Genomic DNA, 12,750 nt, shown 5'->3' with positions numbered 1-12,750 from the left:
CGGAAATCTTGCAGACGTTTGTTCCAAATGTCACATTGCGAAATTTCTTCACAAAAAAGTGGCTTCACGTTGTATGCTCTCTGCTCCACAGTAGAAATGATGGAGAACACGAAAGCCTAATTTGTCTTTTGAAGAGGCTTAAAATACTGTTTACTTGTTGCCAGAGATCAAAGGCAAATCGAGACAGGTAAATTGTCTGCTTGATTTTCGCTCCAGACGTTTGCTCCGCCATTTAGTTGCAAACAGAGAAGCAATGAACCCGATTCCCCACCGACAGGAGGTAGGATTCTAAAAGATATATCTTTATTGGGTGGTAAGCAAAGTATTTCCTGTTTCAGGATTGTTGCTCATCGCATGGAATTTCCTGTTGATAACCCGGAGTTTTCTTGCTTGACGGAAACGGTCTGTTATGATGACGAGGAGTTGATATTTCATTTCGTAAGTGGGGGAACCGATGTAGAAAAGTTCAGAAGCGCTGTACAGCTGTTTCATCCTTATTGAGAGTCATCAGCAGTGCGCATCTCACGCAACTTCAGTTGGGAGCTTCGAACACGTGACCTCCGGGTTATTAGTTCGAACACATAACATTTCGAGATAGAATGGCTGTTCAACAGCGTGATTAGCACTCACTTGGGCAGGATAAATTGGCACTCATCCTTTAGTCACATTGATCACATCATGTGGTCACGTACTGCTCGGCTCCTCTAGTGATGATTTTTCAGACGTCTGTCTTGCTCAAATCTCCGAACACGATCCTCAAACCACAGCTAGATCAGGGGAAGAATACTTTCACCAGATGAGTGAAACCTCTACATCAGACATTGTCGCTGGTCACGCCGGTCGATTGGGGACCACGTGATGAGGTCTCTGTGACTGATGAGCAGCGATCTATGCTATGTGTGAGCTGTGCTGTTCAGCCGGCCGGAAATTCGAGAGTTCGAAGCACTCTGAGTTTTGGAAGGTGCACAGTGTGGATGTTTTCTTAGCGTTTGCGTTCAGGCGGTTGCCTACTGAGTATACTACTGAATAATCAACGTAATGAATGCTTTATTTTTCACTTGACAACTACATACGCTGACCACATGGCCGGTTAGTTTCATGTTTTTCACATCTAGCAACTACATGCATGACAGATGTGTTTAAAGTACACTGTGCCAAGGGAGTGATGATAGACCAATGTGAAACCCCACTCACACGTGACTTACACCACGAAGCACTGCAGGTACAGCCTTAAGACCATGTGTAGTTGATCGACTATCAAAGCCGCTTACATAGTAAAACAGGATGAAACTGCCCCACTCCCATCAGCCGTTTTTGTTCCAATCCGATAGGTGTATGTTCGCGCAAGCGCACAATACGAAATTTTTCCGAGTGCGTAGGATCAACTTGTTTACCGCAAAACACAATGATAGTTGGAGCCATGGTCTACTGGATGAAGAAACAGGTAGCAGCCCCCGAATCCAGTAATCCAGCTTCCAGTGTGCGTCACTTAGAGCGAAAATCCAGTTACTGATGGTTTTTGTTTGGTTAACTAATATAGTGGGACTTGAAACAGGCCTGGATACCAAAAAAGCAGGCGCAGGATGAATCTAAAGCAAAATTAGGCGGTTAGTTGTGACCCACTGGTGTAGGTTCCGGTATTGTTTCCCCTATTCGATGTGGAAGCCAGACCAATGGGGTTTGCGCTAGTGGAAAGCAAAATGGAAAGCCCAAAGTCGAGACTCCACTGTTGCATTGGTGCAAAAGAAAGAAGTACGGTCTTTTTTGAAATTGAAAGACCCGAGGTCATGATACCTGTCATCTTTGGAGGCCTCTAGAAATCAGCATGATTTTGAGGGGTTCTAAATTCAAACTTATCAACGGACATACGTAGAAACAAATCTTCAATATCGCATCATTCTTCAGTTAAGGAAACTGCTCCCCGACATCAGAGAGTTTCCATTGTGAGAATACGTGAATCCAGTTTCAGCCTCTGTTCTCTTCTCTACTGCTCAGCGTCAATTGTCTTTTGGAAGTTTTATTTTGGGCTACTGCGAAATGACCATAAGTTCTGACTTTTCCGTCGTGCATGCGATATTTTTCCTGGTAGCTGTTCTGAATTGGCTGTTCAGGTGAGATGTAGATGAAGTCCTCTATGCCTGAAAGCTAAGATACACTGTACAATTGCTTCATCCTCATAAGAATCGTACGAACCCAATGGAGATTCAAACCTGCATCCTACTGTTAGTAGCTGGAAACGAAATGTTAATCTATGAAAGGTTGACCAGAAGTCAGAAAGTGACTACTTGTTGCGATTTCTGTGAGTGAGGGATGGGTGGCGATATATCCTGTCTAACTGCGAGTTAATCAATCGAGTTGATCAATCACTCGTGGTCGAATAGTATAGTCTTTAAATGCAAGCCGACCGCGCATTCAAACCCCCCCCCCCCAGGAGATTCGTGAGCTTCGCACCGCTGATAATTCTCAACAAAGAGGACATAGTTGTACAGTGTTTTTAGACAAAGTGATATGGTCTGGATCGATTCATTGACGAGTGTTTTATGTTCCAGATATCTTGCCGAAGGAAAAACGAGACCTTTTATCTGATATTTTGCCTTTCTTGAAGAAAAATTCTTCAAAATGTCACGAGTTCATTGGCGTAGATTAGTGATGAATACGCTCTGTAATGTCATGGCACCACCTGCAGGTGGATTAACCGAGCGTCCCATATTTTCCATATTCGAATGTGATAAAGTGTAACAGTTTTGCCGTCTGAATCTGTTTGACTTTATACAGCTGATTTAGTATCGCAAATCTTGCTCATTAATAGAGTCTTTAGTCTTATCTGAGTATCATCCACAAGACGACGTCTTCTTGACGGGTGAAAACGTTTTTTTAGTCTCATCGATACGATAGATTTATCCAAAGGTCATGATAGACAAATTGGTATGGACGGAATACTAACGCAGCCATCTTTTTCGGACACAAAAACGAAACAATAGGCCGTTTCAATTTATCCATCGCTATCTTCGTTGCACCTGAGAAGAAAACGTGAATTTACTGCTGAATGTAGTTTTGTTTAACCTTTCCAACCGTTCGGAAACTTAATGAACAGTCTCCGTTGGCTGAGTCATCTATACATTTTGTTACCTGAATCCTGGGGCCATGCCGCCGTCTGAATCCCGAACATCTGACATGCGAGACCGGCATACTATGATCACTCAACCAGCGCTTGATGAACACACCTGGACTGCCACGTCTGTACGGCTGAACGTGTTCATACCTGAGGGCTGCCTGCCTTGGTTTTCTTGATCAGTTGACCCACCTGTCTGATCGACCTAATCGGAAAACTTGAGATGTGGGATAAAACTTCAGATCAGTTGCGGAATTTATCCAAGTGGCACTTAAGTTCCGTAGAACAGTCGCCCTTTTTACAATAAACCTCACTTATTTCTTACTCCGTTATACCCAAAAATATAGCAACTTGTTCAATGTGCTCATCTGGAAAACGAAGGTTCACAAATGTTAAATTCCTGTATGAATGGATTTCTAGAATGACACCCATTCTTAGATAATGAAAAAATCGCAGTTCCGGTGCCTACTACTCACATCTGTACAAACACACGGCAAGCCTACCCGTATAGGAGAAGATTTACGCACTGCATAGGTAAGGGTTTCGATCCAAGGGGTCAGTTCCCCCATGTGTGGAAAATTCGTTCGGATCACAGTGAAACACGGTAGAAGTTGCCGGCTTTTCCACTCGCAATAAAAGTTATTCATCGGGCACAGACCTACCGCATTACGCATTGTTTGAATCAAGTACTTAACTGCTTCCGCTCAGCCTCAGAATTTCGCAGGTCGATCAAAGACCAGTATTTCCGGGGATTTCGCTTTTTCTGCTTGACTACAACGCACATAGACACGTAGACAAAATGAACCAAAGCAGAATACGTATTAGCCCACTTGAGACAGAATAAGTGGGAACTGATCCCATTGGACCTAGTGTTTCAGATCAATGGCATGAGATCAAGTGTACGTTGGATAGAATGTTTCGTGACTGCGCAGCAATTTTATGCATCAGCATAGTTTGAATCTAAATCGCACTCAAAATGAACTGATAATCGGTCCTCTCAACATGGTACTTTCACCGCCAGCGGCAACCCAGGAGGAATAAGAAATTGTTTCGTCCAAATACAAATAAATCTGACCATCAGGTGAATCCATTGTGGTCAAACAGTTCCATTTTGGAAAAATTATCTCCAAATAGGTTTTGAGAGTACAGCTCATAAATTTGTGACACTGATCAGGAGAAATAAAAAGTCCTTCTGAACAGAAGTTCTGACCATAAATGACGCGCGAAGTGGCAAAGATTAAATGGCTGATTTGATTGGTCATTTCAAAAAGTCAATAATCAACGAGCGGCCTAGAGAAAGGGTGGTTTCACTGCATGTGTGAAACTTCCTTCTAGATGGTCGTCACTCGAGGAGCCAGTCACTTCCAGATGTTCGCTATTTACGAACTTCAAGATTTGGTACTAAATGACAAATCCTTTTCATCCTTTTGTGGAGCCCCAGGAAGTGTCAAGGACATTTCGGGAAATTTCGGTACTAATTTCATTTAATCCTCATTGCATGCATCCCCAGCTGAGGATGATGGTCAAATGAATTATGCTAGTTATTGTGGTTAGAGTATTGCGACGATGGATATCTTTCCGCCAAACGGTTGACTAGTCGAGAAGTACTCTAATCACATTAGTTAGCCATTACTGGTCATCTGATTTCTCGTCTACTCCGTCGCCTGTTATTGCAGAGTTACGGCAATAAATGTGGTGTTCCTGGTATTCTCAAATACGAATCCCCTGAAGGTCTCTTTGTTGAAACTTCCGTATGCGAAAAAATTTGGTTCCACTGTTCGGACCTGTATGATTTCATTTATCTCAGAGAAGCCAATCGAGATCTGCTGGCTTGGCGATGTTTCACCAGCTAATTGGCCAATCAAATGATCGCTGGACAGGGGTCCTAAATGAACCAATAGGCAACTCAGCATGGACCGCACACAGCGAGGACACATACTCTCTTAAGGTAAATTGACTGATAGAAGGCGCGACAGGATATAACATTGCTCAAATGTTCATCCACACTATGTTTTCGAGTGGTGACGAAGACCTTGTAAACGAATGGCCATATTAAACAACATGCCACTTAGTTTAACGGCCCTCAACAACTTTGTCCTGTCCCGTATTGAGAGGAGGTTTGTCGTCACGCCTAGCTAATGCTTTTCTGAAGGGATGCCGCGGACATACTTGACGTTTGAGGTCTGTCCTTCGTTTTCAGCAACCGCACAAGCGGTCAGTGCTAGCGGGCGCCGACTGCAATTAAAGCTCGTTCAGTAGCGATAGTCTTATTTACAGCTCAGAGTTCTCCAGTAGCCCGGTGACTGACCGAGTTCTGAACAGTAGTGATTCTCCCATATTAGGGTTGTTTGTGTGGTAGCCCGTTTTATCGCAACGCGGATATCCCTCGAAACTCAAAAGGATAACGTACGGCTTAAGCCTTGTATAAAAGGCACATGTCTTCAATCCCAATTCCAGGCTCGATCAAGCCTCAGGAAAAAAAACCCTCATGTTAATTCTGTCATTTGGCCCAATCCAAAAGCCACGCTTTGTTTTAGCTAAGGTCTATCACAAGAGTAGTCACTGATGTATCTCTTCAACAAACCGGTTTGAATCGAGGTTAATGGGTTTACAACTCTTCTACGTCGTTAAAAATGAAACAGCATGTGCACAGGAGTTTCGAAGACGGGAACGGCAACCAAGTGAAGGCGTTCATGTGGGCAGTCGAAGTGAGGGGTTAAGGGTTAACGGAACCCAAATGTGATTGGTGTTCACTCAATGGTCTGTCTTCACAATCTATCGTCAAAATATAACAGCGGTATGGCCGTAGTTGGCTTGGTCAAAGAAAAAGCAAGTGCATATAAGGCACAAAAAACCCAGCACTCAGCAACGCAGTGTTCTGTTGAGTGAGACTATTCTGTCCCCCCCCCCCAAGGTTTCTTTTCCAGGAGGCCATTTTCAATTTTATCGACAACCTTAAAAGTAGTCCTACAGAGACTTCTGCACTGCCGGAAAAAGCATGGACTTTTACCATAGTAAATCATTTTGTAACTGACGCCTGGCAGTATCTCGAAAACCCTATCCACAGGAATATTAGGGGCTCATGAAACGAATGCAGATGACCGGGAGGGTTTTCAGTATTTCAGCTGGATCACGTGTCCTTTGATTAGTCTGTGCAGCCGGTGAATTAGATTTTCCGGTGTCATCCTTGATCCACGCCTCTGTGAGATCAGACCATGGATCATTCACCTTGTCTGTCGTGAAAACGGAATGTAATTCGTATATGGTCATGCTATCAACCGAACTCAGATCACTTGTTTTCTCAGAGAACATCCATGTTGTCGGTGAGCACCCTCTAAGCCAGAGTAACTTCAGCACTTTCACAAATCCTTCTTTGGATCAGTTTGAGATTCCTGAAAGTACATCCAGCTTGTTGTGGTGATCATTATTTTGGTGCGATCGATAATTTCAAATGGGTTGAGGTGGCTGTCACGCGCTGGCAAGACACTGTTATTCAGAATTGATTATATGATACCCGATATCACCCTGGTAATTTTCATCAAGATCGGGCCTGTACCAATAGATGGGTTCGCTACGGACTGATGATGACCGCTCAGTCGGTCAGCTGATCAGTATGCTAAGCCATAAACTCAAATATGGACCCTGGGAGGGAGTACTGCTAACCATTTCCCGAAGCTTTTCAGGTGGGCATGCATTGAGTGAAAACATTGCGCCCCGTCAATACCTAGGGTCTTGACTTATCAGGAAGGTCAGCTTCCTGAAAGCAACCATTGAATGCCCGAAATCTACAGAAACTCTCAGCTCCACCAGATGTTGACCAGGCAGACAACGCCCCCTCAATAGGCAGCGCCCCGCAATATGCAGCACGTCACAGCCTCGTACCAAAGCCAGACATGTGCTTCAACATTGGACTAAGTTCAGGCAGTGTCCTATAAATAAATAGCTTGAGACCGTTGTGCTTTTTGCACCCACATGCACTCACGCTCTCGCACTCACTTGTTCGCAATATAGCGGTTATGCTCCCTTCTGTGAGTCTTTTTTCTCCGGCACCAGGCACTGGAGCGAGTCAGCAGCAGATATCTCAGATTGGCGAATCAGCTGATATAACAAGACTACATCAATATTTGTAATGTACTACTCATAAGGTTGCTGAAAATCCATCGACAGCCCATGACCGGTTTCGCCCTTCTTGGAGCTCATCAGGTAGGCGCAGTCCCCGGGTTTCCGTCAACCTTATGTTCTATTTGAAACCAAATTGCACGAAATTCGCGAATATACACTCATTTGCAAACTAATTTGTTTCGTTCGAGAGACTCACCTGGAACTCAGCTGAATCTCTCGTTTGTGATGTTCTCAGGCACAAATCTGTGTGACGCATGATCCGGAGAGAGAAAGCTCATCTTGTTTAAGTTATCGGGAAAAATACGTGTAACATATTGTACGTGACTGGAAAAATCCTGGCATAGAACGCGGGGTTCAAAGTTCGGATAGAGAGAGGTCGAGGACTTTGGGAAAGATCCCAGTTCCTCAATAAATTAGACAAACTTTCAGACTAAGATTAGACTATTTTCTCAGTTAGGAAATTTCACGTATCACAAAACTCCAGTAGGTAAGTGGCGGAAAAATTTTAAGTGTAGGAACTTTGGAATTTTGGGAAAAAAATCGATAATAGCCCCACTGACAAAATGAAATTAGCACACGGGTAAAGGTTTTTTATTGTCTCCATTTCTCATTCACTTATTTGAAACACACTTTCGTGAAAATGCGAGAAAAACTACGGTGAATTGCGAGATACAAGACCACCCATATATGGATCTGAAAAGTTTAACTGCCTGACTCGGGAGTTTCACTCCAAAATGTCATTATCTCTCGAGTGTACCGCTGAAAATCTGGGCGGTAAATCAAAGTACTTTCGGACGTCTCATGATAAACAATCTCTGGTGGCTACGGAAGGTTTAGAGATTGGAAATGAAGTTTTAGTTGACGCGGTGGACTGTAAATCACCCGACATAGATTGGTCGATAATGTGATAATTGCTTGGATGAGTTACACGACTGTGAATTTGTCAAGTGTGAATGCCTGTTCTTTAATATACGGCTTACGGCAAAATGTGATGGTTTATGAAAGTTCCCCGCGTTCCTTGTTCATCCATTTGTGCTTCGAATGTCCTTTTCTGTAGCGAAATGTTTCCGAAAGAATGCAGGAAGCAACAAGAACCAGTAATACTCACCGAAATGTATTGGAATTCCAGTGTTTAAAATTTAAAATTTGAATTAAGTTGATGTAGAGGTAGATTGGTTCGGAAGAAAAATAAATGAAGGCATTCTCGAGAAATACACTCATGTGCAAATCAATTTGGTTTTCACGAGAGACTCAACTGAATCTCTCGTTTATGAGATTCTAGAACTGAATGTTTTACATACAGGTTGCCTCATCATTCAGTTGGCACGATATTCGAGATATCGCAGTATATTTTCATAAAGGAAACCACTCACAAGGTTGCCGAAAACTCTTCGATAGCCCACGACCGGTTTCCCCCTTCTTGGGGCTCATTAAATAGGCGCAGTCCCGGACTTTCCGTCAACCTTATGTTCTCCCTGAACCCAAATTGGACTATTTCCGAGAATCGTAAGGTCATAAGGTTGACGGAAAGTCCGGGACTGCGCCTATTTAATGAGCCCCAAGAAGGGGGAAACCGGTCGTGGGCTATCGAAGAGTTTTCGGCAACTCTGTGAGTAGTTTCCTTTATTGTTATGTTTAAAAGTTGATAATTCCGACTTTACATTAAAAAAAGACCAGTGCTAGAACGGTGGTAACATTCAGGGGAACTAAATGTCAGTTTGACGCAGAATACTTCTTCATAGGTTTTTAATCCGCGTATCTATGCGTGTGATGCCTCAGCGATACGGATATCTTCCCAAGCTGATTGCTTCTGGAGAACACCCGTTCAACGGGCAACATCCTAAAACGAAGAGCATGTGTGGACTTATTTGTGTGAGCAAAGATGGCCGGAAATAGATTCTGTCCTAATTGTGGCGTTTTGAGTGTGTGCTGATTTACGACATTTGTTATAAGAATTACTAATGACGGCCACTTCTACATACGCATCGTTTTCAGCAACCTTATAAATAGTGTATTACGCTTGTACCTTCATAACCTTTATTTTCATGAATTCGACGATTTTGTGTGCCTTTTGCGTAGAAAACAAATACGCCCTTTTTAACAAAGTGCTTTTTTAATTACTCGTTGCTAGTTATGTTGGACATACAAGGTTTGTCAATCACTTTCTTCGTTGTTTGACCAAACTATGTGTGCTCAGCTGACAAGCACATATGAACGAACCGTCTTGTAGTGGTCCTCAGCACACCATCAACCCAATGAAAAGCGCCAAATTCGTCCAACTCTGAAGAGGTGGATCGCACCATCACTCTTGGAGACCACTCTTGAGTGTAAATTTGCTGATGCTGACTTTCTGGACATCATGGCACCGCAGAAATCCACGTCTTCCCCACACAAACTTGGGGCAGTCACCAGCAGGTTCAATTTCACCGAAAGCATACAGACTTACCTAACTCTTCTGCCATCAAGACTTTGTACCAGCAATGGCGCAGAGATCCAGCGTTCGCTGTACGCGATTTGTCGTGGAGGGAAACATAGAGGAAACTGCGGCTTACTTTCAACGCTAAGCACTACTAGATCCAAATGTTCTCGCTCTAAAATACACGGATAGTCGGTCACTTTGCAAAGTGTCACCATCGGATTAAATTTTGAATGAACCGGTCGCAGAGGAGAAAGGTGGTCGCACGATAAATCTGTTAGGCGATTTTTTGATAGCCTCACTTTAAGAAGGCCCCGTTGGTCCAATGCTAATGGTCTAGCTGGCTAATTCACCTTGTGGTTATCGTAGGAAGGTTGTCTACCAGCACTGTGAACCAACTGAGACCAATGTTCAGTCAATTGGAAAATGTTTGGGACCAATTTTGTTGTCAAACGTTCTTGTTCTAGGCTTGCATAAAATGCACTTCACTTGCGGAACCCATACTACTCTGCATCCTTCGTGGTTCTGCATCACCATGCTTCTTTGAATACTATGTCACTGTTGCATGTTGTGCTTCATCAATCTCCGATGATTGCTTCCAACTCCATTTGGGCGTGCGTTGCCACCTTGAAAGCTTTTGCATGGCACGATTGCAAGGTCCACCAATGCGTTTTGAGCACTCTAACTTTTAGTTCGGAAAAATCGCACACTTCTATGCGAATGATGCAGCACTTCCCCCCTCATAGAATTCTCTGTCCTTTCAATGGATACAGGTTTTGGATTGTGGATGCCAAATATCAGTTCCAATAGATATTAGCGAGGAAATTCAGGCTGTTTTGGAAGCGGGCCTAGAGCTGGTGACACCGAGAAGAAAGTATTCTGAGGATATGCAGAATTCTGGCTGATGACACTAAACCATACATCAAGACAACGTACAATTGATTGCGGTGTTGATGTCTTGGCTCTCCAGCCGCTGATAGTTTCATATCAAGGCATCGGCTTCAGTCTATCAGCTGGATTGTTTCAGGATCCCAAGTAGACGGTTTATACCTGCACAGTATGAGGTTAATGACATTAACCGCTGTTTCTTGACCTGCAGACTTGATGGCTTTACTATCGTCTTCTCCGCTTCAAGTTGTGCTGAGCAATGCTTGGACTTTCATCAACTATTGACCTCCATCCTTGTTCTAATCAGTCCGTAAAATCGATTTGCCCCGATTGATTGGATAAGGGGTGACCTCCATATTCTTCGCTGAGCTCAGCGAACAAGCCAAGGACCATCTACGCTATCTGAGCTACCGACATTTTTCTCCATAAACGGACATGTTTCAAATGACTGGTCTATGACAGGTTTCATTTTGCATGCTCAACGTCTCCATAGCAATCACTCTGCATGGACCGGCACAACAGGACATAGTTAACTTCCGCTTGTGTTGTGTCAGCCACAACAGGTTTCTAAAGTCCTTCACTATTCGAAAGACTACATCTTCGGTAATTATCCTCCCTGTATACTCTGTGAAAGAACCACATTTAAGCGCGAACATTATATTTCGCCTCAATGTTCATCACAATCAAATATTGATTCTTCCTCAAAACTTGGTCGTCTGTTGAAGCTGGCCTATTCTCAGTTTGCATCCGTTGTCCCAACGCAATATTCACAATGACACGTTAACCTAAAAATGTCGACCAATGAAAATCACGCTAGTTAATCTAGTCAAGAATGAAAATTTTGGACCTGCATTTTAGGGCTGGCCTGGCACCACGAATATCTCATCCAAAAATGACAACAGGTAAACCCGGGTATATAGTTTCCTTCACTTTTATGCCAGGTGCATTGTTTGCTGATCCTTATCTAGAGGCCCTATTGTCCCGCCGGCAATGGTGGACATTCTGAATACGAGTGCCTCTGCTTCTCCATGGAGAAGACCAATAGAAGGAGATCAGTGTTTCAGATGAGCTCGGTAAACAGTCGGTAGTTTTTATTTGGGCAACGTTTCGCTTTTGACACAAAAGATTCATCAGGCCAAGTGAACAGGTCACCAAACTGGCTAGGTTATAAGACAGACGGGAAACCAATCAGTAAGTCCTCTTCAGATTATCAATTAACGGCTCTTGTCGGCTAGTGTGGTTGCCAGAATCTTGAATTGATGGATTGGAGGAGTTTCAAATTAGTTCCGATCGGCTCTTGTTCACTTCAAAGTGCTTCACCTGATGATTCACCTCGGGTGCCACTAGTAGACCAGTGTTGTTGCGATCGAAAGCCCCGAAATCTGAACACTCTTTGCTATTTGATTCGGTGGTCGTTCCTCTGTATACCGAACTTGGCGAGTGATATCCAGATGATTCGTCGCTATTCGAGTAGACACGTTGACCCGAAAACGCAACGATGATGTCTACTCGAACGGTGACGACGAGTCTGCAAGTCAGTTGCCAAGCTCGGAGAATGAATGAGCAGCCACGTTAGCAACTACCAATGATCCCGATTTAACATTATTTCAACACATTATTAGGTTTTTTAAGGCTGTATCGGTGGTCAGACCTGTCAAGCGAACATGACTCACTCAAGTGACCTATGGAAAGGCCTGTGCTCGCTGACATCGAAACCTGTCCAGTCGGAACTGCAGGAGAGCGAATACGACTTGACGGATTGTGCGTTTCTCACACCAAGTTCAGAACAACTTCATAAATAGCGGTAATGACCTTCAGCGTGGAAAGTGCGACTGGCCGGCATGTAATCAAAGTCGACGGCACCGTCGTCCGTTCACCCCATATTTTCGGAACAGTACTGCGTGTGCATGTTGGGTTCAATTTGCGTCTTTTCCCATACATAGTTAAAAAATTATGGGCAATAAACTAATGAAATAGCTAAATAGCACCTGGGTCACTTTTTAGATATGCTTGTGGCAACCTCTATGAAAAGATTGTTCTAGTATTCACGAATTCTCGAAAAAAACAAGTTATCTGGAAACCGGGCTGTCGAGGAGTTTTCAGCAACCTTATGAGAGTGTATTACCAAAAATATATATGCATCGCGATATCTCGAATACCGTAGCGACTGAAGCATGAGGCGGCCTGGTGCAGCACATTCAGCTGCCTAGAA

The sequence above is a fragment of the Opisthorchis viverrini genome (genome assembly GCF_000715545.1).
Source record: "Opisthorchis viverrini unplaced genomic scaffold opera_v5_19, whole genome shotgun sequence".
Classification (NCBI taxonomy): Eukaryota; Metazoa; Platyhelminthes; class Trematoda; order Opisthorchiida; family Opisthorchiidae; genus Opisthorchis; species Opisthorchis viverrini.
Note: the sequence above shows the minus strand (reverse complement) of the source record.